Raw genomic sequence first — 26,470 nt, 5'->3', positions numbered from 1 at the left:
ATTGGACCACGGAGTAGTATAGCCTATATAAATTCCTTGGACATATTCCCTGTTCTTTAGGCTTACCTCATTTCTCTTTTAGCTTTATCTCGTGTTGAATTTTCAGCCCCGGTTTGTTGCAAACGTTGCGCTCTATGCGGTAGGCTACCTCAAAGATGTTCCGCTTTTTCAATATTCTGCCAGCCCCCCTGCAGGTATCTCCAAATCTTGTCTTTGTTTGTGTTAATGTGTACACCTAATTTGTTTTTCAATACATTTTAAAACAAGTACACGTCTCCGGACGGTCGTTATGCGACATCCTAACAGAAAATGTATTCGACTAAAGTTGACTTTTCAAACCTAGATGTGCATGAGATCAATTTGCATTCACCCGGTCTCCGACGTTACTGAGGAGGAAAAAAGGGCGAAAACTCTAAAATAGAAAGCGATTTGTTCGAACAAGCCAAGCTTGAGGTGAACGTGGTCAAAATATTGCTGCTTGGTACGTTTGTGAGTGCGTGCGGTGTGTCCATGTGTCTGTTGCAACAACCTGGTCTCAGATCATTTCGAATTATTCTGTATCTAAATCCGAGAGACTTTAGTACATGATACCTTTTGGTATGGTTACATAAGACCGATGGTTACTTAAGGCAAATATGAAAGGAGTTTTGGTGGGTGGGTATAATGCGAATTTATAGAAACCCAAAGGTTGCTAGATTGAATCTCATCACGATAGCTACTCTGCAACTACTTAGCAAGTTAGCTAACCCTTCCCAGTGGTGGAAAGTACTTAAGAAAAAAAATACATTTCGAATGCTTAGCAGAACAGGAATACAGATATGCATCTGTTGGTCACAGATAGCTTAAGGTAGGGGGCTTGGATCAGAAAACCAGTCAGTTTCTGGTGTGACCACCATTTGCCTCATGCAGCACGACATCTCCTTCGCATAGAGTTGATCAGGCTGTTGATTGTCGAATGTTGTCCCACTCCTCTTCAATGGCTGTGTGAAGTTGCTGGATATTGGTGGGAACTTGAACACGCTGTCGATCCAGAGCATCCCAAACATGCTCAATGGGTGACATGTCTGGTGAGTATGCAGGCCATGGAAGAACTGGGAAATGTTCCGCTTCCAGGAATTGTGTAAAGATCCTTGCGACATGGGGCTGTGCAGTATCACGTTGAAACATGAGGTGATGGTGGCGGATGAATGGCACGACAATGGGCCTCAGGATCTCGTCACGGTATCTCTTCGTATTCAAATTGCCATCGATAAAATGCAATCGTGTTCATTGTCCGTAGTTTATGCCTGCCCATACCATAACCCCACCACCACCATCGGGGCACTCTGTTCCCAACATTGACATCAGCAAACCACTCGCCCACACAACGCTATACACGCTGTCTGCCATCTGCCCGGTACAGTTGAAACTGGGATTAATCCGTGAAGGGTATACTTATCCAGCGTGCCAGTGGTCATCGAAGGTGAGCATTTGCCCACTGAAGTCGGTTACGATGCCAAACTGCAGTCAGGTCAAGACCCCGGTGAGGACAATGAGCATGTATATGAGCTTCCCTGAGACAGTTTCTGACAGTATGCAGAAAGGTGTTGGTTGTGCAAACCCACAGTTTAATCAGCTGTCCGGGTGGCTGGTCTCAGACAATCCCGCAGGTGAAGAAGCTGGACATGGAGGTCCTGGCCTGGCGTGGTTACACGTGGTCTGCGGTTGGGAGGCCGGTTGTACGTACTGCCAAATTCTAAAACAACGTTGGAGGCGGTTTATGGTAGAGAAATGAACATTACATTTTCTGGCAAAAGTTCTGGTGGACATTTCTGCAGTCAGCATGCCAATTGCATGCTCCCTCAACTTGAGACATCTGTGGCATTGTGTTGTGTGATACAACTGCACATTTTAGAGTGGCCTTTTATTGTCCCCAGCACAAGGTGCACCTGTGTAATGATCATGCTGTCTAATCAGCTTCTTGATATGCCACACCTGTCACGTGGACGGATAATCTTGGCAAAGGAGAAACGCTTACTAACAGGGATGTAAACAAATGTGTGCACAAAATTTGAGAGAAATAAGCTTTTTGTGAATATGGGAAAATTCTGGGATCTTTTACTTCAGCCCATGAAACATGGGACCAACACTTTACATGTTGCGTTTATATTTTTGTTCAGTATAGTTAGCCTAATTTCAGTTTTTGACAAAATAAGCTAGTATAGTGTTGCGAATCATTGAACCATCTAAACCGCTGTGAAATATATTTTCCATAGCCAATTTTTTATTTTAGCTGTTCGAAGTTTGTGTACAAAACGAAAGTAAAAGACGCAAAAACAAAACTTAAGAATGGGAAGCATAGAAATAGCGCACATAGAACAGATCTACCGCTTCTTAGACTTGCGTTCAAGTAGAATAATAGATCAAAAACTTTTTTATGTGATTTTGGTCGGGTCACCCAAAAAGTTACATATTGAAACTTTTAAGTATATTTGAGCAATTACATTTACTTTTGATACTTAAGTATATTTAAAACCAAATACTTTAAGACTTTTACTCAAGTACTGTTTTACTGGGTGACTTTTACTTGAGTCATTTTCTGTTAAGGTGTCTTTTTACTTTTACTCAAGTATGACAATTGGGTACTTTTTCCACTACTGACCCTAACCTTAACCATTTTAGCTACCCCTTCCCCTAACCCTTTAACCTAACTCCTAAACTTAACCCTAACCTTATAATGCAAACGGTTGCTAAATCGTATCTCATTATGGACAATTTTAGCTAATTAGCAACTTTTGAACTACGTGCTACTTTGCAACTACTAGCATGTTAGCTAACCCTTCCCCCTAACCTTAACCATTTTAGCTAACCCTTCCCCTAACCTTAACCCTTTAACCTAACTCCTAAACTTAACTCTAACCCCTAGCCTAACTAACATTAGTGAGCTAGCAAACGTTAGCCAACTAGTTAGAATTTGTAACATGTTTTGCAGATTCGTAATATATTGCATGTTTTACAAATTCGTAACATATGTTACGAATTACAATTTCTATTATATCATACGAAATGGGTGATAGACATCCACAAATGAACACATACCATACGAAACATAACATATCATACTTAATCCAGTGTCTCGGATTTATGTACAGAAAAATACGAAATGCTCTGAGACCAGGTTGGTTGCAAATCACAAATATGGCCAACCATGTCACTGCAGAATATATTGAATGTATTTATTTTTATGTGATCATCTAAGTTAGCATTAGACTGCTCAGATGTGATAACTACTTTGTTCCAGGTGCTGCAGAGAGTGGTAAGAGTACCATGGTCAAGCAGATGAAGGTAATCCACAGTCATGGCTTCTCCAAACCAGAGTTTATTAGCTTCAAGGTACTGTACACTTTATCCTCCTTGGCAGGGATTCTAGAATGTGTTGTGGTATTTGTTTTTTCTTTAAAGGGTACTTTGTTGAAGCTTTGTTACACTACTTTCTCACTATTCTAAAGAACCCAGACAGGTCCATAGCAGACAGGTCCATAGCCTGTTATGTTGTTGGCTTCAAAATGATGTTTCAACAGTCACAATACCATGATCAATGCATACTGCCCTCTGTAGTAATAGGGACCTTGGGTTTAACGCAACAGGATTGTATACAAGTTGTATACAAGGTATGTAGGCTATATATACACAGTATCTATGAAAACATTATTGAAGCTCTAGGGCAATCAAAACATGCTTGTTAAGACTAGTATAACAAACACAACTTAATTCCCAAATGGGAAATGTGTGTGTGTGTGTACGTACAGTGCCTTCGGAAAGTATTCAGACCGCTTGACTTTTTCCACATTTTGTTATGTTACAGCCTTATTCTAAAATAGATTACATTGGGTTTTTTTCTTCATCAATCTAAACAAAATACCCCATAATGACAAAGCAAAAATAGTTTTTAGAAATATTTGCTAATTTATTAAAAATAAAAAACTGAAAAATCACATTTGCATAAGTATTCAGACCCTTTACTCAGTACTTTGTTGAAGCACCTTTGGCAGCGATTACAGCATTGAGTCTTCTTGGGTATGATGCTACAACCTTGGCACACCTGTACTTGGAGAGTTTCTCCCATTCTTCTCTGCAGATCCTCTCAAGCTCTGTCAGGTTGGATGGGGAGCGTTGCTGCAGAGCTATTTTCATGTCTCTCCAGAGATGTTCAATCGGGTTCAAGTCCGGACTCTGGCTGGGCCACTCAAGGACATTCTACAATGTAGAAAATAGTAAAAAATAAACACCCTGGAATGAGTAGGTGTGTTCAAACTTTTGACTGGTACTGTATGTAAATAAGGTATTTCTGTTTTTTTATTATTTATACATTTGCTAAAATGTCTAAACCTGTTTTCACGTTGTCATTATTGGGTATTGTGTGTACGTAAAAAAAATAAAAATAAAATTTAGAATAAGGCTGTAACAAAATGTGGAAAAAGTCAAGGGGTCTGAATACTTTCCCAAGGCACTGTATGTAGGCCTACATGTGTTTTATAAGGATGAGCAGACGGGCCTATTAAGTGTATGAGGAAATTCCATGTCATGGATCTGGAATGAGAACAGCTTCCCTTGACTAGCTTGTGATGGAGGTAATCCCTCTGTTTCCATGTTTTCCTTCATCTCATGCTGTGGCTATCTGGGCTGTAGCAGGGAGGTTTTCCTTCATCACCTACTGTAGCAGGGAGGGTGTAAACACCTAACTCCCTCTTGTTTAACCGTGTTGCAAAAACAAGCACCATGGGAAGGGGAAAAAAATTAATGATTGACGTAAAGGATGGAATTAATTAACAGACCCACCACAAATGAGAACATGGAAATGCTCTTTGATTAATATGCTTCCATTCTGTAAGGAAATGCTCTTACTGATGCTTAATCGAATAACTCTACTTGGGAGTTTAGGGAGGGAGTTTTTGCATCTGGATGTATGGTGCTGGGGTTTTGGGAAGGCGATTCTACATGGAGGTAGAAGAGCATTGGTTTGGTGTGGGTAATGGTAGCTATATAATGCTAGGTATACTATTCAAACCATACAAGTATGTATTTTTTTTTATTTTTTACTGTGTATCGCCCTTGGCTAGGGGTCTGTATAGGAGGGTGACACGTTATTGAAAATTTTACGTAGAACAGGCATGAATGTCTGTCTGGTAGAATAGGAAATAATTTAAATGATTGTTCTATCTGCAGTGTTGTGAAGAATAGCCCAGTCCCAGTGCCCAATAGTCACCCCTCTTTCTCGCTCACCATCCAATGTACTTGAACTGAAAAACCCTCCATGAGTGATTCCATCAGACTACTGAACTTTCTTGATTAGCTAACATGTTTATTGATTTACTTTGTTTTCTTGATGTATTCACACTTCAGATTGTAGCTGCCATGTATGCTGAAATAAAACTCCAACTCCCTCCCTCCACAGGCTGCAGTGCTGGATAACCTCCTGACCTCCATGAAGTTTGTGCTGCGCGGCATGGGACTGCTGTGGATTAATCTGGCCAACAAGAAGAACAAGGTGAGGGAGAAGAAGAGCTAGTAGCTAGTCTTGGAAAATCATCCCATGTGGAGCTACTTACTGACCACCTTGTTAGTGCCTTTTGATTTGACCATTTAATATACGTAGTTACACCAGGCAACAGATACATAAACCACAACTATTCCCCATTTTACACGTTGACCTAACAGGATCATACAGTGTAACTAGTCAGCCCAGTTTTAGACATATCTCTGCCCTTGGCCAGTGTCCTCTTCTTGAAACTTTCGCGCTCAGATGTCAGCCTTGCTCTGGTATTCTCCTAGCTACATCCCTAACGATCACAAGTGATATCTCGAAGTTTAAAGGCCTCTTTGCCTGACGCATCTTTCTTGTCCTCACTGATAATGACAAATGGGCACAGGGACTGGCATTTATCTTCTACATCTGTCCCATTATATGATTTAGCTGGGTTGTTCATTAGGCACCAAATGGAAGAAAAGAGACTGAGACAGGGAGGGACTACCTGGACTAGTCCAATAAGAAACACACATTTTACATAGCAAAACTTAAATAAATAAAAAGTGTGTATGTTTTTAATTCCCTAAAGACCACAACCCGAGACAGCACATTTTCATTATATTCCCTGGAGTATTGGTGATCATTAAGCCCTCTGCCTGTTGTCCCCATGCAGGCCCATGCCTGCTCTGTGCTGTCCTGTGGCCAGTGTTTCGGGGAGGACGGGGAGCTGCTGCCGTTTGTGGCCCTGTCTTTCTGTGCTCTCTGGGCCGACCAGGGTGTGAGAGCTGCAGCCGCCAGGGGCTACGAGTTCCAACTCAACGACTCTGCGCTCTAGTGAGTACCTTACATGTAGTGTTGTCACCATACTCCGTATCACAGTACTCTGAAGTATTATCATGGCAAGGAAACAACATTTGGAGCGCACTGAATTTCCTGATGAAAACAGACATAATGTTGGAAACAGTGGAAGTTGATAAAAATACTGCGTTTTGGTTTTAACAATGTATCAATATAGTTTTTTTTTTATCAACCTCTATTGGAGAGCGAGGTAGCGGCAGTGTTTCTCATCTTTTTCACTGTCACTCGCATCCTATAATTTAAGGTATAGCAGAAAGCATTTGACATAAAGCAGGTTCTTAAAGGCCCATAGAGTTTAATAGTCTGCCTCGTGGCTTCTTTTCTTCTTTGCCATGGAAAATCAAGAATCGTGCTACTGGTATTGTGACGCATGTTCTATCTGCACTGTCCCACTTCATCCAGACTTACTAGGCTGTGTACCAGGTCGTACAAGGGAAGCCTTTGCTTACTTCCTCGTCGATACACACATAATGGGATTGTAGCTAAAAATACATCCGTCACAGGAAATTATTCTCCTGACATTTTGCTGAATTGGCATTTTTAATTGGTCCTTCATTATAATGTAATGCCTGCGGAATATCTTTGTAAACGTGGTGGTTGGTTCAAAAGGACATGAAGAAAGGGCATGAAAATTAAGTTTGAAAAGCTTGTCTGATGTATCTTGTGTAGTGAGCAAGTGAGGGGACGATTACAGGGGATTGTGTGCATACTACGTAGTACGTACATATACATACTACTACTTACAGAGGCGGGTTGTGACTGGGATAATTGGTTAGAAGACTTCTGACTGTCTGCGTTATGAGCTAGGTAGCGACCACGTGTCCTGCGTCACAGCAATTCCGCTTTACTTTACCCACCACCTGCGGGGCAGTTGTTGGTAAGGTGGCATTAGAGGGCATGTATGGGTTTGTTGGTAAGGTGGCATCAGAGACTGTTAAAGGGCTATGTATGGGTTTGTAAGCCAGAGGGGGTGGTGATGGATCCACATGTATTGCAATGTTACCCAGCTCCAATTTAATCTGCACCAGTTTGTGTCCGATTTGACCTCTTTGAAGATACTCCTGTATATTCGACTCGCTTATTTAGATGGGTACTTAAACACCATGGCGTCATTTCTCTGTAGTTGGAGATGTGCGTGCGTTTTACATGTTCTTAAAACAGACCCCTGCCCTGAACTGAGGTCATGATCAGAATGGTAATTTTTGTATTGTTCTGGTGTCATAGACACATGTCATCTCTTGTGGGGGTTGATCAGCTGTGTTTCTAAGCATGTGATATGATGGGACATCGCACCACGTCCTTGGTGAGCGACGCAATTAGGCGCTTCATGTGAAGCGTGGTGGGTTTTTACGACACTTTGTTTCAAGTGTCCTCAAATCCCAATTTAGGGCCTCTTTATGCCTTGTTTTCAGGGACATTTACATTTGCTCAATAGGTTGTTGTTCCAGTGATCAAGTAAAGTGTGGATTATGATGTAGGTTTGGGTTAACGGAGGTAGCATTCTGCTCCGCTCTCTTTAGTTATGTTTCACAATGATTTCATGAGTTTGTTTGATGGAAAAATAGTTTTTTTTACCCTTATTTTACCAGGTAAATTGACTGAGAATATTCTCATTTACAGCAACGACCTGGGGAATAGTAACATGGGAGAGGAGGGGGGATGAATGAGCCAATTGGAAGCTCGGGATGATTAGGTGGCCATGCTAGAATGAGTGCCAGATTGGGAATTTAGCCGGGACACCGGGGTTAACACACCTATTCTTAACGATAAGTGCCATGGGAATATTTAGTGAAGACAAAGTCAGGACACCTGTTTAATGTCCCATCTGAAAGACGGAACCCTACTCAGTGCAATATTCCCAATCACTGCCCTGGGGCATTGGGATCTTTTTTAACCAGAGGAAAGAGTGCCTCCTACTGGCCCTGCAACATCACTTCCAGCAGCATCTGGTCTCTTAGCCCAATAATGGACTAAAGCAGCCTAACGTTACTCCTTAGTCCAATGACTTTACATGTTCTGTTTAAAGGGTGAATTGCCTCTGGAAGCCAAAAACGCCAAATACTCCATCTAAACGTGAATTGATTTTCAATTGCGGTACAGTTCTAGAAACATAAATCCCTCTACTTTCATATTTACATTTAAGTCATTTAGCAGACGCTCTTATCCAGAGCGAATTACAGGAGCAATTAGGGTTAAGTGCCTTGCTCAAGGGCACATCGACAGATTTTTCACTTAGTCGGCTCGGGGATTAGAACCAGCGACCTTTCGGTTACTGGCACAACGCTCTTAACCACTAAGCTACCTGCCGCCCTATTTCACATCAAAATAATTTCACACATGCTAAATACACACTGTTTTTCAGAGACAACACGTTTGTGGCATCTGTCTTCCGTTTACAAACAGGAGGTCGGAGACGCAGATAGCTAATTAGCACAGGTAGTCCACTCTGTCTTCCTTCTGTTTTCCGTAAACAAGCGCTGTAATATGGAAATATGGCCGTGTGGGAACCCTAACCCTATAAAGGTGTGTATCAATTTAACCTTTTGATTTTGGAAAATTATTTATCGCCGATATGAACGATAAGTTCCTTATGCTTCCAAAACCGTACCGCAAGGGATGTGTTAATGTTCAGACCGTGCGTCACAGATCTTAATAAAACTCTAACCTTCAGAAGACTCCTTCATTCAATGACTCTTATGTGTAATGTAATGGAACTGAGTCATGATCAAGGGCTACTGGTCTCCCATTCAGGGAACAACCCTGCTTAGCTTCAGAGGCAAGCCAGCAGTGGAATGCAGGGTTGTATGCTGCGCGCACACACACAGTGTACAAAACATTAGGAACACCTTCCTAATATTGAGTTGCACCCCCTTTTGCCCTCAGAACAGCCTCAATTAGTCGGGTCATGGACTCTACAAGGTGTCGAAAGCGTTCCACAGGAATGCTGACCCATGTTGACTCCAATGCTTCCCACAGTTGTGTCAAGTTGGCTGGATGTCCTTTGGGTGGTGGACCATTCTTGATACACGGGAAACTGTTGAGTGTGAAAAACCCAGTAGTGTTGCAGTTCTTGACGCACTCAAACCGTTGCACCTGGCACCTACTACCATACCCTGTTCAAAGGCACTTAAATATTCACCCTTTGAATGGCACACATACACAATCCTTCTCTCAATTGTCTCAAGGCTTAAAAATCCTTCTTTAACTTGTCTCCTCCCCTACATCTACACTGATTGAAGTGGATTTAACAAGTGACATCAATAAGGGATCATAGCTTTCACCTGGTCAGTCTATGCCATGGAAAGGGCATGTGTTTTAAATGTTTTGTGAGAGAGAAAGAGAGTATGCTCTTATCAGTGAAACAACAGGTGCCGGGTTCTGTCGTGAGGTGTTAAGTATCTTCCCGGACTAAGGAAAGACCAGTCCACCATGACGCTTCATTTTCGGGACTCATTATAGTGTCTCCTACTCTGGCTGGGCGCGGGAGTTGTGATGTGACATTAAGGATGACCTCTTTCTTCCCAGCTCTCTACCTCTCTCCTCCCGTACTCTACCTCTTCTCCCGTTCTCTCCCGCTGTCCTCTCTCCTCCCGTCCACCTGTCAATAAAGTGTCTTTGTCTGCATCTGAAATGGCACCCTACTCCCTTTATAGTGCAGCACTTTCGATCAGAGCCCTGTAGGCACTAGGGTTTAGGGTGCCATTTCAAACACCCTTGATATGACTAAGGATTATCTCTGTCCCAGTTCTCTCCCCTGTCTCTGTCCTCTGTCCCAGTTCTCTCCCCTGTCTCTGTCCTCTGTCTCTGTTAGACCACCTGTTCTAATTGATCTCTTCCACATGAATTGGCAGATCAGTCGTGACACACTTTGACTTTCTCTGAATTTTAAGGGAGAGTGAAGGGAGGAAATGACCATAAAAAAAATAAAAAATAAAGAATGCCAAGAGGTGTTTGTCATTAACTGAACCCGTGTTGCTCTTTTTACATGGACTCGAAGGCTCTGTCAAGTTTTTTCCTCGTCTTCTCTCCTCTGCCGATCACTGATCTGGCAGGTCATTTCAGGTGAAAGCAATATAATGGAAACCTTTCCTGTCATTTCACCCATCGGTGGTGATGAGGAGAGGAAGCCATTTTAGATTATTGAGACAGGAAAGGGAGTGAGGCGAGGAAGCCATTTTAGAGTATTGAGACTGTGCAAGAGGCTATTCAGTAAACTGACAACTTACATGTAAAAGAGACAACTGTCTTTTCATACAGACTTGTTTCTTTTGTTACAGAAATGACAGTTGACTCAGACCTGCTCCTGACCTGTAGTTCTTTACTATTCCACTGGGTTTTTAGAGGACGCTGAGGAACTGGAACTGTTGGCTTCTGTAAACACTGCTAACCCAAGCTGAAAACAACTCTGCTTGTACAGTCCATCCCCATCACTTTGAAGCTCTGCTTCCAAACTCACGATCCTCCAAGACAGCAGCCCAGCAGAGGATAGCAGGGGGTGCGGGTGTCATGACCGTACCCAGGCTTGGTGTCCTCTTTGAGGGTGCCAGGTTGGATCAACCCCCCACTGCAGCTGAGTCTGCCTGGAGCTCCCGCCCCTGTAGCCTGGGCCTCTGTGGCCCACTGAGATGCCACTATGGCCTGCCGGACAGCGGACAGTTTGGGCTTCATGGCTGCCAGACCTGGGTTGAAATTGTATTTATTTTCTTTTGAATACTTTAGCTGCGCTCAATTGAACTTGCCTGGCACAATGGAACCAATGGAATAGCCCCCACCCATCCGGCACGCTCCAGGCCAGGTTCAATCAAACGCTCAATGTATTTGAATGGAAACTAATACTATTTGAACCCAGGGCCTGTTGGCCGCAACTCAAAATCACCAGCCATGTAGGGAGTGCTGCATTCTGTGAGGGTGTGAGGGCTGAAGGAATGGAGGGAGGGGCTGGAGGGGGTGGATGTGCACCCTTGGTGGCTGACACGAAGAGACTGGACCGGAATGTCACGGATGCTTGGCTCGGGGAGGTGTAGAGTGCAGCGTGGGTAGGAAGGTGGTTGGCGGGAGCCTCGCAGTCGCACCCTGTAGGTATCAGTTTACCGCCCTTCGTGCCGTTCTCTACTGCGCCAGCTTGTGTGTGTGTTGCTTTGTGAAAAGTGCTAATTGCTCTGTGATCAAAAGGTCAGCTCCAATATGTCTCATGCTATTCCTCCCCACTTATATCAACTCTGCTCATTTGGCCTTTCCCTTCTAATGGTTGTCTGTACCTTTTTATTGTGACTTGTTGTTTTGATGTGTTCTAATGATGAGTTTTCTCTCTTATGGAAAGGACATTGCTTTTAGAGCTCGGCTGAAACAGTCAGTCTATGGTAATACAGTTCTACCATTATACCTTCTGAGTATTCCAGCAAAAAGCTTGCGTTTATAATGATGGCTCATGAACCTGATTTGCATACGATGAGTAAAAGCCTCGGAGGTGTGTTGACACGGAACATGCTTCATAATTGCAAATTCTAGAGCCTTGTCATTTCCTTAAGGCTTGTTGCGTTTTAACACCATCCACAGTTTTGAATGTTGTTTTTGACAATCCCTTCTTTCTCATCACTATGGACATCTTTTGACTCAAGTCCCCGTGGAGCCTACGGATTAAGGGAGTTTTCTATGAACACGTTCAACACAAAGCATCTCATACCTTTAGTGTGGACGTTTGTCTGTTCAAATAGATTAGACTGCTGGTCATTTGGTGGTGGAACCCACCTAGCTAGCAACTGAGTGGACTGTCCTCTGATCTCACTACCAAATGACTGCTTAATGTAGTTGTCTCTCTCTGTCTCTCTCTCTCTGTGTACAAGTTACTCATTAAACTGCCTCAGAGACCTCATACAACTCATCATATATATATATATATATATAACATTTTTATCAACATTGCCCGATATGTTCTTCAGTTAAACCATTTACACAGTCTTAAAGCTGATTGTTTCCTTTGACTGCCTTTCCCAGTTTCTTTGAGAACATAAGTCGGATCATCGCTCCCAAATACATTCCCACTGAGGTGGACGTACTGCGGGTGAGAGTGCGAACCTCCGGAATCATCGAGACTCGGTTTCCAGTCAATCACATGGTATTCAGGTAAGGAAGGGTTTTCACTGGTTCTATCTCGTGAGAATTGCTTTGTGTCTAAACCAGTCCATAATTAGTCTACCCACCAATCGTGTCCAATACATTAATCTTGCTTTCTAAATGTTATTTTCCAAATGTTCTTCTTTAAAAAAAAAGATGTACACCTCCATTGAGTGTAACTAACGACTCTGTTAGAATGACGCCATCTGTCATAAGACAATGACACCCATTGATACCTTGAGAAAATATTCTGTGTGATCATACATTCTCAGTTCAGTGTCATAGTGTTATTTCAGTAGGCATGTGGGTGGTGGTGTGAATTGGTTTGTGGTATGACTGTTTAGAGAGGGTAGGCATCATACTGACAACACTACATGATTACAGGCGATGGGGTGGTATTTCAAACAATTTCCTGCTTGCCAACTTCCTCTGGTGATCATCTTATGGTTCCTTGAGTATGACCATTTTCAAATGAGCATTATTCTGAATGTCCATAGAGCTTCATCTCAAACCAATACAATAAAAATACATGTTCAAAACAATCTTCTGTATCGACTCATTCTAGTAAACTGTTGTAGTATGAAGACAATTTCCCCTCATCGCTTCATGCATGTGTATAATAAACCTCTGTATAAGTCTGGTGTTTCAGCTGTGAGTGATTGTAAAAGAAATGGCTTCAGACAAGTTGTCACAGTTTCTCTGGCTTCTTGGTCTCCTGATGCACAGAGCAGAGGAGAACTGTGCAAGAAGATTGTCTGTGAATCACTATCACGTCATAAGATAATGTAATGTATTCTATTTCTAACCGATGGCAACCACTTTCCCAACATGCTGTTTTCCAGAGGCTTGAATTAATAAATGCAAGCGTACCCAGATGTGCTTCAGCCCAGCATGAATACAATAAAAAAACATTATAATAATAATTACAGTAGGGCACGTCATATTGTGACTATATCAGAAAAAGAAAAGGAGTACTCGGATGTCTACCATGATTTTAAAATGTACTACAGGGGAAAACAGAAACAATTACTTTTCGGCTTGTCAGACACCTTCCTCAGAGCCTTGAATTCGCCTTTGTTCTTTTTTGGCTTGCCTTGCTGTGACGTGGAGGGGTGGGTGAAACTTAGTGAATCATGCCTCAGCCATATCACTTTGTTCCCACAATGTGATGCCATGGACAAAGGGCACAATGTTGCATAAATGATTTAAGGCATTTCTGTAAGCAATTGGTAATATTCTAGTTTATATAGTGCTAATAGGGTTTTGTGTTTCTATGGAATCATTAAATATTGAGGAAAGTTTGTTGCACACTTGAAATCAAATAAATGTAATATGTATTTTTTTAAACTTATCTTTATTATATAATTTCCAAACCCCCCTCGGTTTAATTTGTTCAATAATGAAATGTATGAGTTAAAATCAAATCCCCTTACATCTGCATGACATTTCTTGAAATCTCCATGCAATATACTTTAAATGCCTCTAATTTCACAGTGAAATGTTTTGCTGTCTCATTCAATAGGCCTTATTGAATAATGAATGTGGCCAAATGTCATGCAAATGTTTCAAATGTGAATAATAGCCAGGGGGTGCCAAACTACGTGGGTGGCGAAGGTGGAGTTTGCCATTGTAGTGAGTTCCCCGCTTGCAAAATGTGTGCGCCCATTGAAACAACAATTGTTTTTAAATGTGGGGATGGATTTGGGCAGCTCCAAAGTTCCATCTATGAACTTGAGTGGTTACATTTCTCCAGCTCTATCCTTCAGCTTTATAGGAAACCAAGCGCCAGGGCTTCTGTTTGACTGAAAAACAAATGTAGTGTTTCAGTGTAGTAAACAGTTGAGTAGGCCTTCTGATGATCAGAATCATTTGTTTGACTGCACTTTTCCCAAAGTGTCTTGGTACAAAGAAAGAGCATGCTGATCTCCAGGGTGGGAGGGGGTTGAGTTATGAACCGGCCTACCCTGGTGATTGCGCTACTCTCTGGGCTCTGATGTCCCATGGTGGCCCTGTCTGGCCCTTCTCACGACTTAGCGAGGGGTGCCTAAGGAGTGCTAGCAGACATCCCCTCACAGCTGAAAGGTTGAGACGGCATACTGAGGAATGAATCAGACCTATGAGATATTGATGTCTCTCTCTCTCCTGCGCTCGCTCTCTCTGCGCTTCTATGAGAGAAGGAATAGCAACAGAGGTTTCCTCCTAATGGCCACTTTAAATCCCCTCCACCCCTTTCTCTCCTTGCTGATTCTCCTTGTGCTCCAGCTTTCTGAACACGTCACATCATCATGCTTCAGCTCCACTCTTGTGCTGTCGACGTAGAACAATGATCAATGACACTACCAGGTATTAGAAGTGGATACAGTTGGGTGTAAAACGAAACTTCAGCAACGTTAAATGTCAACTAAATGTTTTTCTCATCACGACAAGCAACACTTTTATGAACGCGCATCAGCGACCCAGTCATGTAGCGGTCTTGTAATGGTTACAAAAATACTCTACCTCAATGACCGTAATCTCAGGGATCGCTGCTGTAGCCTGGTAGTCCAGTAAATAGCTAACTCCTCTCTGTGTTGCATGTTTGTTATGTAGCCTGGTAGTCAGGTAAGTAGCTAACTCCTTTCTGTTGTGTGTTCATTCATTGTATGACATGACTCCTATTGCTCTGCCCGGTTTTAAAACTAAATGTGACCCCAAAGACAAACTGCTTAATTGTCTATGACAAGGGTAGTGTAATCACACTCCTGGTGACCGTTCGATGCAGATTGGGCACTGTATCATAATGACCTGTGTCACCAAGACCCTGAGCTTTACAGGGATTCAACATTGAATACTAGTTTTCAGTTAATATTTTTTTTAAATACTCACCATGCTCTACTCCTACTGTGTGTGCTTTAGACAATTCTCAGAAGAGTTGTTTGCTACAGCACATACAATAAGGGACCAGACTACTACTTTACCCATCTTGTTGTTAATCCCTAGAGATTGGAGTACAGTAGGCCTATTCCTGAGCTCCTGTGTTTGCTTGTGGTGCTCAGTGTAATATACACTGAACAATTAATAGAAACGCAACATGTAAAGTGTTGGTCCCATGTTTCAGGAGCTGAAATAAAAGATGCCAGAAATGTTCCATACGCACAAAAAGCTTATTTCTCAAATTGTGTACACATTTGTTTACATCCCTGTTAGTGAGCGTTTCTCCTTTGTCAAGATAATTCATCCACTTGACAGGTGTGGCATATCAAGAAGCTGATTTAAACAGCATGATCATTACACAGGCGTACCTTGTGCTGGGGACAAAAGGCCACTCTAAAATGTGTAGTTTTGTCACACAACACAATGCCACAGATGTCTCAAGTTTTGAGGGAGCGTGCTTTTGGCATGCTGGCTGCAGGACTGTCCACCCAGAGCTGTTGCCAGATAATTTAATGTTCATTTCTCTACCATAAGCCACCTCAAACATCGTTTTAGAGAATTTGGCAGTGCGTCCAACTGGCCTCACAACCGCAGACCAAGTGTATGGCGTCATGTGGGTGAGCTGTTTGCTGACGTCAACGTTGTGAACAGTGCCCCATGGAGGCGGTGGGTTTATGGTATGGCCAGGCATAAGCTACGAACGGCGAACACAATTGCATTTTATCGATGGCAAGTCCCAAGACGGAACTAGAGTTGGAGTGGAGAATTAAATTGATTTTGGAACTCTCATTTCCCTTGTGCCTGACACCTTGTGTGGATAGAAGGACAAATCAGTGAAATGTGGAAGTTGGAAACATTTGTGATGGGTGGTTCTGGAGCTTTTACGTTTATTTTTCCAGTCAATTCTGTTCAACATTCTGGACTATTTTCATGCGTTTGAATGGATATCTAAGTTCTTGAGCTTCATTTGATGTTAATCACATTTCAAGATGACACAATATAATTACTGAAATTGAAGTTCTGTTAACAGGGACATGAAATCAATCTTGTTTTCCTTGTCACATGTTGCCTCTGGACACTGCTGCCAATAACTCTCTCCACAAGTGACTTCCACTGTCAGATTCTTAAGCTTTACATTGGTAATATGAAGTTTGTCTCTGTCCATCTTTCATACACTATTTATGGCATTTTGTTTCAGGGTGCTTTCAACCTTCTCAACCTCAAACTTACAATGATATCCCCTGTGGAGTGTGATGTAGATCATATTTACAAGTCTTTGGAAATTAAATGATTGACACCAGAAGCTGTAGCCTGTGTTACTTCATTCTGTCACCTCATGTCTGTGTCTAAGTTGTGAATAAAGTTCTCTGTCGGTCTCTGGCCGTCTGCCTACCTACAGGATGTATGATGTTGGTGGCCAGCGGACCAAGAGGAGGAAGTGGCTCAGCTACTTTGACTGTGTCCGGGCCGTGCTGTTTGTTGTGGCGCTCAGTGGCTACGACATGACCCTGATGGAGGACCGCTCTATGGTAATAGATAGTATATGCCAGTTAGCAGAAGGTATGGGAGTTGGAGCTGTTCTTCAGTCTCAGCTTAGATTAAAAGGTAGAGGGGGATGTTCTCTACATCAGAACAATGTAACAAACCAGTAGAAAGGCCTAAAGCTCTGTATGGTACCATACATATTTGAACTAGACTTGAAATCAAAATATTTGATGTTTTATCTGACATTGTGAAACTTTGTTTTGTTCTTTTGATGTCCAGTATCATTTATTTTCTTTCCTCTCTCTCTCGCTCTCCCCCCCTTCTATCTCTGTCTCGCTCTCTCTGTTCATATCCCTCTCTCCCTGCTCTCTCTCTGTTCTCTCTCTTTCTCCCTCAGAACCGGCTACAAGAGAGCCTTGAACTCTTTACATCCATCTGCACCAACACAGTTTTCAGAAGTACCTCATTGGTAAGTTTTTACATGGAGATTGTCTGACAACGCCTAAACTAATTTCTGCTGCATCGTCCTCCCAAATGATTTCCTTTCCCAAACATTAATGTCAACCCTAAGTAAAACCATTACACACTTAACCAAGATTACAAATGACTTTGTCCACCTCAGTGACCGTTTCTCCTCTGGCCACTTCCAGTTACCCATGTTCAGCTGCAGGTAGAAGTTGCCCTTAATGACAGATCTAGGATCAGAATGTAGATTAGCCTACCACCCAATCCTAACCTTATTTCCTCCATTATGGGGAGGAAATAATATCTGTCCCTGGATCAGTGGTTTTAGAGGAAACGCCTACCTGTATTCCAATGGCACGTGCTTGATGTCGGGGCTGTCTATGCGTTGTGGCAGATTCCAGGGCCACGTTCAGGCATATCACATATTGAGCTGACGTGATGCCTTATTCTACCAGTCTGTCTGTTCTACATGATCCTTCTGAACTTTCCACAACATTCAAACAGGTCGCCATCGCATCATGGTGTTTTATTAATTGACTTAGCTGTATGAATAAAGGTTAAATAAAACCACGACGCTGTGACCTGCTGAGGGAAGCCCAGTGGATTAAAGCCCACTGAGTCCTCAGAGTGCCTCCTGCTAACCACCTCTGCCCAGCCAGCCGCAGGCGGCACAACTACCTCTAATTGCCTCAGACACAGGCAATTGCCACACAAGGGGCATAATTGAGGTAATCTCAGTTCAGCGCCGAGGCCGGAGGAACTGTTTATAAAAAGCGTGTAACGAGCTTGTTTAATTTGTCTCGTTTAGACTGTAAAAGGTTGTAAAAGACGTTTAGACTGTGGATGTGTGAGTCATCGTCGGTTTTTGGTCAAGGGTGTAGTTTGCTGACAGTCGTTAGTTACACTGAACAAAAATATAAACGCAACATGTAAAGTGTTGATCCCATGTTTTATGAGCTGAATTAAAAGGTCCATATGCACAAAAAGCTTATTTTGCTCAAATTGTGTGCACAAATTTATTTACATCCCTGTTAGTGAGCATTTCTCCTTTGCCAAGATAATCCATCCACCTGACAGGTGTGAAATATCAAGAAGCTGATTAAACAGCATGATAATTACACAGGTGCACCTTGTGCTGGGGACAATAAAAGGCTACTCTAAAATGTGCAGTTTTGTCACACAACACAATGCCACAGATATCTCAAGTTTTGAGGGAGTGTGCAATTGGCATGCTGACTGCAGGAATGTCCACCAGAGCTGTTGCCAGAGAATTGAATGTTAATTTCTCTACCATAAACCGCTCCCAACGTTTTAGAGAATTTGGCAGTACGTCCAACCAGCCTCACAACCGCAGACCACGTGTATGGGGTTGTGTGGGCGAGCGGTATGCTGATGTCAACGTTGTGAACAGAGTGCCCCATGGTGCCGGTTGGGTTATGGTATGAGCAGGCATAAGCTATAGACAACGAAGATGATTGCATTTTATCGATGGCAATTTGAATGCACAGAGATACCGTGACGAGATCCTGAGGCCCATTGTCTTGCCATTCATCCACCGCCATCACCTCATGTTTCAGCACAATTCCTGGAAGCTGAAAAATCCAGTTCTTCCATGGCCTGCATACTCACCAGAAATGTCACCCATTGAGCATGTTTGGGATGCTCTGGATTGTTGTGTACGACAGCGTGTTCCAGTTCCTGCCAATATCCAGCAACTTTGCACAGCCATTAAAGAGTGGGACAACATTCCACAGGCCACAATCAACAGCCTGATCAACTCTATGCGAAGGAGATGTCACGCTGCATGAGGCAAATGGTGGTCACACCAGATACTGACTGGTTTTCTGATCCACGCCCATACCTTTTTTTTAAGGTACCTGTGACCAACAGATTCATATCTATCTGTATTTCCAGTCATGTGAAATCCATAGATTAGGGCCTAATTAATTTTTCAATTGACTGATTTTCTTAAATGAACTAACTCAGTAAAATCTTAGAAAAAAAGAATTGTTGCGTTTTTTTATATTTTTGTTCAGAATATATTGTCACAGTGGCCAACCTCCCAACCCTTTTCTCTTGTCTTTCACCTTCTTTAGGTTTCATTACTGGTATCTGTTTCTCTCGTACTAGCTAAGGATTTATATTTGTCACCGTGATTATCACAGGTTTGACACCAGCTGTGGACCCTGCATTGAAAAACGATATCAGTCTTTTTGTTCGCTTCTAGGAAGCCATTGTGTGTCATGTTATGTGAGTTGGTATAGGTCAGGAGTGACAGTTTATAAGGAATGTATGGGAGAGTGTTTTGACAAGCTCTCCAGCTCCTATTTAAGAACTCAGATTTACTTTCAGAACATTTTATCTTTATTGAGTTATTACATCTTTATGTCCTTAGGAATTGTTCAAATGTTGAATGATTAAATGTTGACATTGATTTAGCTATTTATGCTTGTGGAATGAAGCTCTAGTCGCATCAGATTCTTTTTTATTATTGTCATCAAATCTTTTTCAGATTCTGTTAATGAACAAAAGTGACCTCTTCCAGGAGAAGATCTTAAACTCAGGAAGGCACTTGCGACTCTATCTCCCTAGTTACAAAAAATGAACTTTCTTGGTATCAATTCTGGTTAGTTTTCACTGTTGGCCAAGTCAGTCAATCCAAAAACTCAGAATTGTATGTGTGAAAGAAATAAAGCTTTTTGCATTATTCCTTCAATAATCATCAAAATCAGTTTTAACTCTTCAAGTGTGTATTCCTCAGGTATGTCGGACTACGTAGATTACAAATAAAATCAGAAAATAAAGCATTACTTGACATAAATCAAAAGGTACACTGTATAGTCTTTCTGCTGCCAAAATAATCAGATGAATGTGTGATAGAGCCTATGGCTATATATGGTCAATTTGGATCCTAGTGGCTATGTATGGTCAATTTGGATCCTAGTGGCTAAATATGGTCAATATGGATCCTGGTGGCTATGTATGGTCAGTATGGATCCTGGTGGCTATGTATGGATCCTGGTGGTTATGTATGGATCTTGGTGGCTATACAGTGCATTCAGAAAGTATTCAGACTCCTTCATTTTTTCCACATTTTGTTACGTTACAGCCTTAAAATTGTTTTTTTCCCCCCTCAATCTACACACAATGTTCCATAATGACAAAGCAAAAACAGGTTTTTAGAATTTTTTGCTAATTTATAAAAAATACAAAAATACTGAAATCAAATTTACATAAATATTCAGACCCTTTACTCAGTACTTTGTTGAAGCACCTTTGGCAGCGATTTACAGCATCGAGTCTTCTTGTGTATGACTCTACAAGCTTGGCACACCTGTATTTCGGGAGTTTCTCCCATTCTTCTCTGCAGATCCTCTCAAGCTCTGTCAGGTTGGTTGGGGAGTGTTGCTGCACAGCTATTTTCAATCCCTCTCCAGAGATGTTAGATCGGGTTCAAGTCCAAGCTCTGGCTGGGCCACTCAAGGACATTCAGAGACTTGTCCCGAAGCCACTCCTGCGTTGTCTTGGCTGTGTGTTTAGGGTTGTTGTCCTGTTGGAAGGTGAACTTTCGCCCCAGTCTGAGGTCCTGAACGCTCTGGAGCAGGTTTTCATCAAGGATCTCTCTGTACTTTGTTCCGTTCATCTTTGCCTCGATCCTGACTAGTCTCCCAGTCCCTGCCACTGAAAAACATCCCCACAGCATGATGCTGCCACCACCATGCTTCACCGTAGGGATGGTGCCAGGTTTCCTCCAGACTTGACGCTTGGCATTCAGGCTAAAGAGTTCAATCTTCTTTCTCATGGTCTGAGAGTCTTTAGGTGCTTTTGGCAAACTCTAAGTGGGCTGTCATGTGCCTTTTACTGAGGAGTGGCTTCCGTCTGGCCACTCTACCATAAAGGCCTGATTGGTGGAGTGCTGCAGAGATGGTTGTCCTTCTGGAAGGTTCTCCCATCTCCACAGAGGAACTAGAGCTCTGTCAGTGACCATCAGGTTTTTGGTCACCTCCCTGACCAAGGTCCTTCTCCCCTGATTGCTCAGTTTGGCCGGGTGGCCAGCTCTAGGAAGAGTCTTGGTGGTTCCAAACTTCTTCCATTTAATGATGGAGGCAACTGTGTTCTTGGGGACGTTCAATGCTGCATACATTTTTTTGGTACCCTTCCCCAGATCTGTGCCTCGACACAATCCTGTCTCGGAGCTCTACGGACAATTCCTTCGACCTCATGGCTTGGTTTTTGCGCTGACATGCACTGTCAACTGTGGGACATTTTTTTTTATATAGACAGGTGTGTGTCTTTCCAAATCATGTTCAATCAATTGAATTTACCACAGGTGGACTCAAATCAAGTTGTAGAAACATCTCAAGGATGATCAATGGAAACAGGATGCACCTGAGCTCAATTTCGAGTCTCATAGCAAAGGGGCTGAATAGTTATGTAAATAAGGTATTTCTGTTTTAATTTTTTAAACAAAATTAGCTAAATCATGAAAACTAAAATGTGCTTTTTGGTCTTAATTAAAGGTTAGGGATAGGCATAAGGTTCGCAGTTTGGTTTAAAATCAACTTTTAAGAAGAGAAATTGTGAAAATGGGCAGGGTTTAGCCAAGATTTTGTGGCTGTGTTAACTAGTGATGACCAGGGGTAATGTTTTTGCTAACAAAGGACATAGCCTGATGACAAACAATTTACTCAGTAAGGTCACTCCCATATAATTCTATGGACACCCACTATGGCCAACTTTGAATGGTTGATATCCCAGGCTTATGTACGCTATTGTGCACACGGCACATGTAAGTGTATTTTCTTCTGGAACCAAGTTAAATGTTCCTCAGTACACAAACATGGACACAACAATATAACGAGCCATACCTTGCAGGGCTGGGCCCAGTCAGGTCTTTGACCCATTCACCCACTCCCCTGCAGAAAGATCAGCCACAAAATGTTGGCACCATTGTAACAGGTTGTAATCAATCCCTGGTCTCCATGGGAACAGAAGAGGAATACCTGGTGCGGTAGTCTCTGGTAGGACTACTGCAAATCAACTTGGCTCTGACACATACAAACGTACGTTTTGCAGGTCCATCAACTCATCTAAATACCTCTCACCCTACAGTAACCTGTGGATCATGAGAGAACCTTCAACAATCAGCAAAGCATAACCTATTTAGTGACAGTTAAATGCTGTGTATCATATGACGCTGTACTTACTATAAAGTCAGACCGTTTGGTCATAACGCATACGCAAAGGCTTAGTGATGTAAACACATGTTAACGCTTAACAATTATCTCTAACAGCTAAAACAAAAATAAATTTAAAGACCAGTTTAAACCATTTTCTTTTTTACATTTTTAAAACAATACAAATACTTTAAGTTTCAAAGTCGAGCAATGCAATTACATTGAACACTACACAGGGCTGCGAATAGTGTAGCTTGTCCCTGAGCTAGCGGACAAATGGTTATTGCCTCTCTGCCTGCTGGAGGTACTGCATGTTGGTTCCAACCTTAAAAGTACACTGAACAAAAATATAAACGCAACATGTGAATTGTTGGTCCCACGTTTCATGAACTGAAATAAAAGATCCCAGACATTGTCCATATGCACACAAATCTTTTTTTGCTCAAATTTTGTGGACAAATTTGATTACATCCCTGTTAGTGAGCATTTCTCCTTTGCCAAGATAATCCATCCACCTGACAGCTGTGGCATATCAAGAAGCTGATTTAAACAGCATGATAATTACACAGGTGCACCTTGTGTTGGGGACAATAAAATGTCACTCTAAAATGTGCAGTTTTGTCACACAACACAATGCCACAGAGGTCTCAAGTTTTGAGGGAGCGTGCTTTTGGCATGCTGGCTGCAGGACTGTCCACCAGAGTTGTTGCCAGATAATTTTATGTTCATTTCTCTACCATAAACCGCCTCCAACATCGTTTTAGAGAATTTGGCAGTACGTCCAACTGGCCTCACAACCGCAGACCACGTGTGGTCGAGCGGTTTGCTGATGTCAACGTTGTGAACAGCGTGCCCCATAGTGGCGGTGGGGTTATGGTATGGGCAGGCATAAGCTACGGACAACGAACACAATTGTGTTTTATCAATGGCAATTTCAATGCACAGAGATACCGTGACGCGATCCCGAGGCCCATTGTCGTGCCATTCATCTGCCACCGTCACCTCACGTTTCAGCATGATAATGCACGGCCCCATGTTGCAAGGGTCTGTACACTATTCCTGGAAGCTGAAAATGGCACTGTTCTTCCAAGTTCTGCATACTCACAGTGGAGAGAACAAGTATTTGATACACTGCCGATTTTGCAGGTTTTCCTACTTACAAAGCATGTAGAGGTCTGTAATTTTTATCATAGGTACACTTCAACTGTGAGAGACGGAATCTAAAACAAAAATCCAGAAAATCACATTGTATGATTTTTAAGTAATTAATTTGCATTTTATTGCATGACATAAGTATTTGATCAGAAAAGCAGAAATTAATATTTGGTACAGAAACCTTTGTTTGCAATTACAGAGATCATACGTTTCCTGTAGGTCTTGACCAGGTTTGCACACACTGCAGCAGGGATTTTGGCCCACTCCTCCATACAGACCTTCTCCAGATCCTTCAGGTTTCGGGGCTGTCGCTGGGCAATACGGACTTTCAGCTCCCTCCAAAGATTTTCTATTGGGTTCAGGTCTGGAAACTGGCTAGGCCACTCCAGGACCTTGAGATGCTTCTTACGGGAGCCATTCCTTAGTTGCCCTGGCTGTGTGTTTTCGGGTCGTTGTCATGCTGGAAGACCCAGCCACGACCCATCTTCAATGCTCTTATGAGGGAAGGAGGTTGTTGGCCAAGATCTCGCGATACATGGCCCCATCCATCCTCCCCTCAATACGGTGCAGTCGTCCTGTCCCCTTTGCAGAAAAGCATCCCCAAAGAATGATGTTTCCACCTCCATGCTTCACGGTTGGGATGGTGTTCTTGGGGTTGTACTCATCCTTCTTCTTCCTCCAAACACGGCGAGTGGAGTTTAGACCAAAAAGCTCTATTTTTGTCTCATCAGACCACATGACCTTCTCCCATTCCTCCTCTGGATCATCCAGATGGTCATTGGCAAACTTCAGACGGGCCTGGACATGCACTGGCTTGAGCAGGGGAACCGTGCGTGCGCTGCAGGATTTTAATCCATAACGGCGTAGTGTGTTACTAATGGTTTTCTTTGAGACTGTGGTCCCAGCTCTCTTCAGGTCATTGACCAGGTCCTGCCGTGTAGTTCTGGGCTGATCCCTCACCTTCCTCATGATCATTGATGCCCCACGAGGTGAGATCTTGCATGGAGCCCCAGACCGAGGGTGATTGACCGTCATCTTGAACTTCTTCCATTTTCTAATAATTGCGCCAACAGTTGTTGCCTTCTCACCAAGCTGCTTGCCTATTGTCCTGTAGCCCATCCCAGCCTTGTGCAGGTCTGTTTGATTGAGTGTGTGGACAGGTGTCTTTTATACAGGTAACGAGTTCAAACAGGTGCAGTTAATACAGGTAATGAGTGGAGAACAGGAGGGCTTCTTAAAGAAAAACTAACAGGTCTGTGAGAGCCAGAATTCTTACTGGTTGGTAGGTGATCAAATACTTATGTCATGCAAATTAATTACTTAAAAATCATACAATGTGATTTTCTGGATTTTTGGATTCCGTCTCTCACAGTTGAAGTGTACCTATGATAGAAATTACAGACCTCTACATGCTTTGTAAGTAGGAAAACCTGCAAAATCGGCAGTGTATCAAATATTTGTTCTCCCCACTGTATATCACCCATTGAGCATGTTTGGGATGCTCTGGATCGACGTGTACGACAGCGTGTTCCAGTTCCTGCCAAAATCCAGCAACTTCGCACAGCCATTGAAGAGGAGTGGGTCAACATTCCACAGGCCACAATCAACAGCCTGATAGTGGCTTGCGCTGCATGAGGCAAATGGTGTTCACACCAGATACTGACTGTTTTTATGATCCACACCCCTACCTTTTTTTGAAGGTACCTGTGACCAACGAATGCATATCTGTATTCCCAGTCTTGTAAAATCCATAGATTAGAGCCTAATAAATTAATTTCAATTTACTGATTTCCTTACATGAACTGAAATTCAGTAAAATCTTGGAAATTGTTGCATGTTGCGTTTTTATATTTTTGTTCAGTATAAAAACAAGTCTTGTCACCATCTGGATAAGGGCATTTCTGTGCTGCACCAGTAATACTCTATATGGGGAGATGGGGGATCTCCTTTCGATTCGTGTTATAATCCTCTTTCATTTATAAATCTCATGACATGACTGAAGTGGCTGGATCTAGGGTGATTTTTATTTAGTTTAGCCTGCTAGCTAGCTACATTTCGTATTGGTATAGTTAGCTAGCTATCGAACTTATGCTGTTAACGTTAGCTAGCTATCTAGCTAATGTTAGCTTTCTAGCAATTGCTGTGAAGTCACCGAAATTATTTGAAATAATTATTTGAAGTAGCTATGTAATCTGACTTGAAGCTTAACTACTACAAAATTACAATAAAGGTTAACTTATTTTTCGCTGTCCAGTGGCAAAACAAATGTGCATTTGATTAGCTAATTCCATCACGTGTGCTTACAGAAACACTGCTAACCAAACAGTGTGTGTGTGTGTGTGTTAATGCTTTGCTTTATCTTGGCCAGGTCGCAGTTGTAAATGTTAACTTGGTCTCAACTGGTTTACCTGGTGAAATAAAATACATAAAAAATACATTAAAAAGGGTAACTACACTAAAAAATCGAAGGTGTTTTTTTAGAACTCAAGTTGTCCCCTGATGCGGTTTAAACATTGTTGTGAACACAGAAAATCTCATTCATTTTTTTATATATATTTTTTATTAAAGTGTGTAAAACAACTGGGGCAAAACCAGAAAGATTTGGGAAAATCTGGAAAAACAAAACAGAGTAGAAAACGGAATTTGGGGAGACAAACGGAATTAGGCACATTTTTTAATAGTTTTAAAAGGCGTTAGACATTTCTTTCTGTGCATGACTGCACTTTAGAGCCTGTGTCATCCTGCAGCACAGCATTTTGCAGAATGTTGAGGTCAATATTGGCTATGCACCCAAGAG

At 42.3% G+C, this 26,470-nt stretch overlaps 1 pseudogene across 1 annotated transcript in view; it reads left to right on the top strand.

Moving 5' to 3' along the window:
* Window positions 1-155: 155 nt before the first annotated feature.
* The window catches only part of LOC311146826 (guanine nucleotide-binding protein G(o) subunit alpha-like), a 28,278-nt pseudogene continuing 1,963 nt past the window's right edge, over window positions 156-26,470 (top strand). Inside the window, exons 1-9 of the transcript in view lie at window positions 156-194; window positions 344-481; window positions 3,281-3,372; window positions 5,435-5,527; window positions 6,180-6,340; window positions 12,359-12,487; window positions 16,791-16,920; window positions 17,274-17,345; window positions 19,854-19,941. The product of the transcript in view is annotated as a guanine nucleotide-binding protein G(o) subunit alpha-like (transcript). The remainder of the gene's footprint in view (window positions 195-343; window positions 482-3,280; window positions 3,373-5,434; window positions 5,528-6,179; window positions 6,341-12,358; window positions 12,488-16,790; window positions 16,921-17,273; window positions 17,346-19,853; window positions 19,942-26,470) is intronic.

The sequence above is a fragment of the Coregonus lavaretus genome (genome assembly GCF_964263955.1).
Source record: "Coregonus lavaretus genome assembly, chromosome: 2".
Taxonomy (NCBI): Eukaryota; Metazoa; Chordata; class Actinopteri; order Salmoniformes; family Salmonidae; genus Coregonus; species Coregonus lavaretus.
The sequence above is the reverse complement of the archived record's forward strand: the minus strand, read 5'-3'. Positions and strand labels throughout refer to the sequence as shown.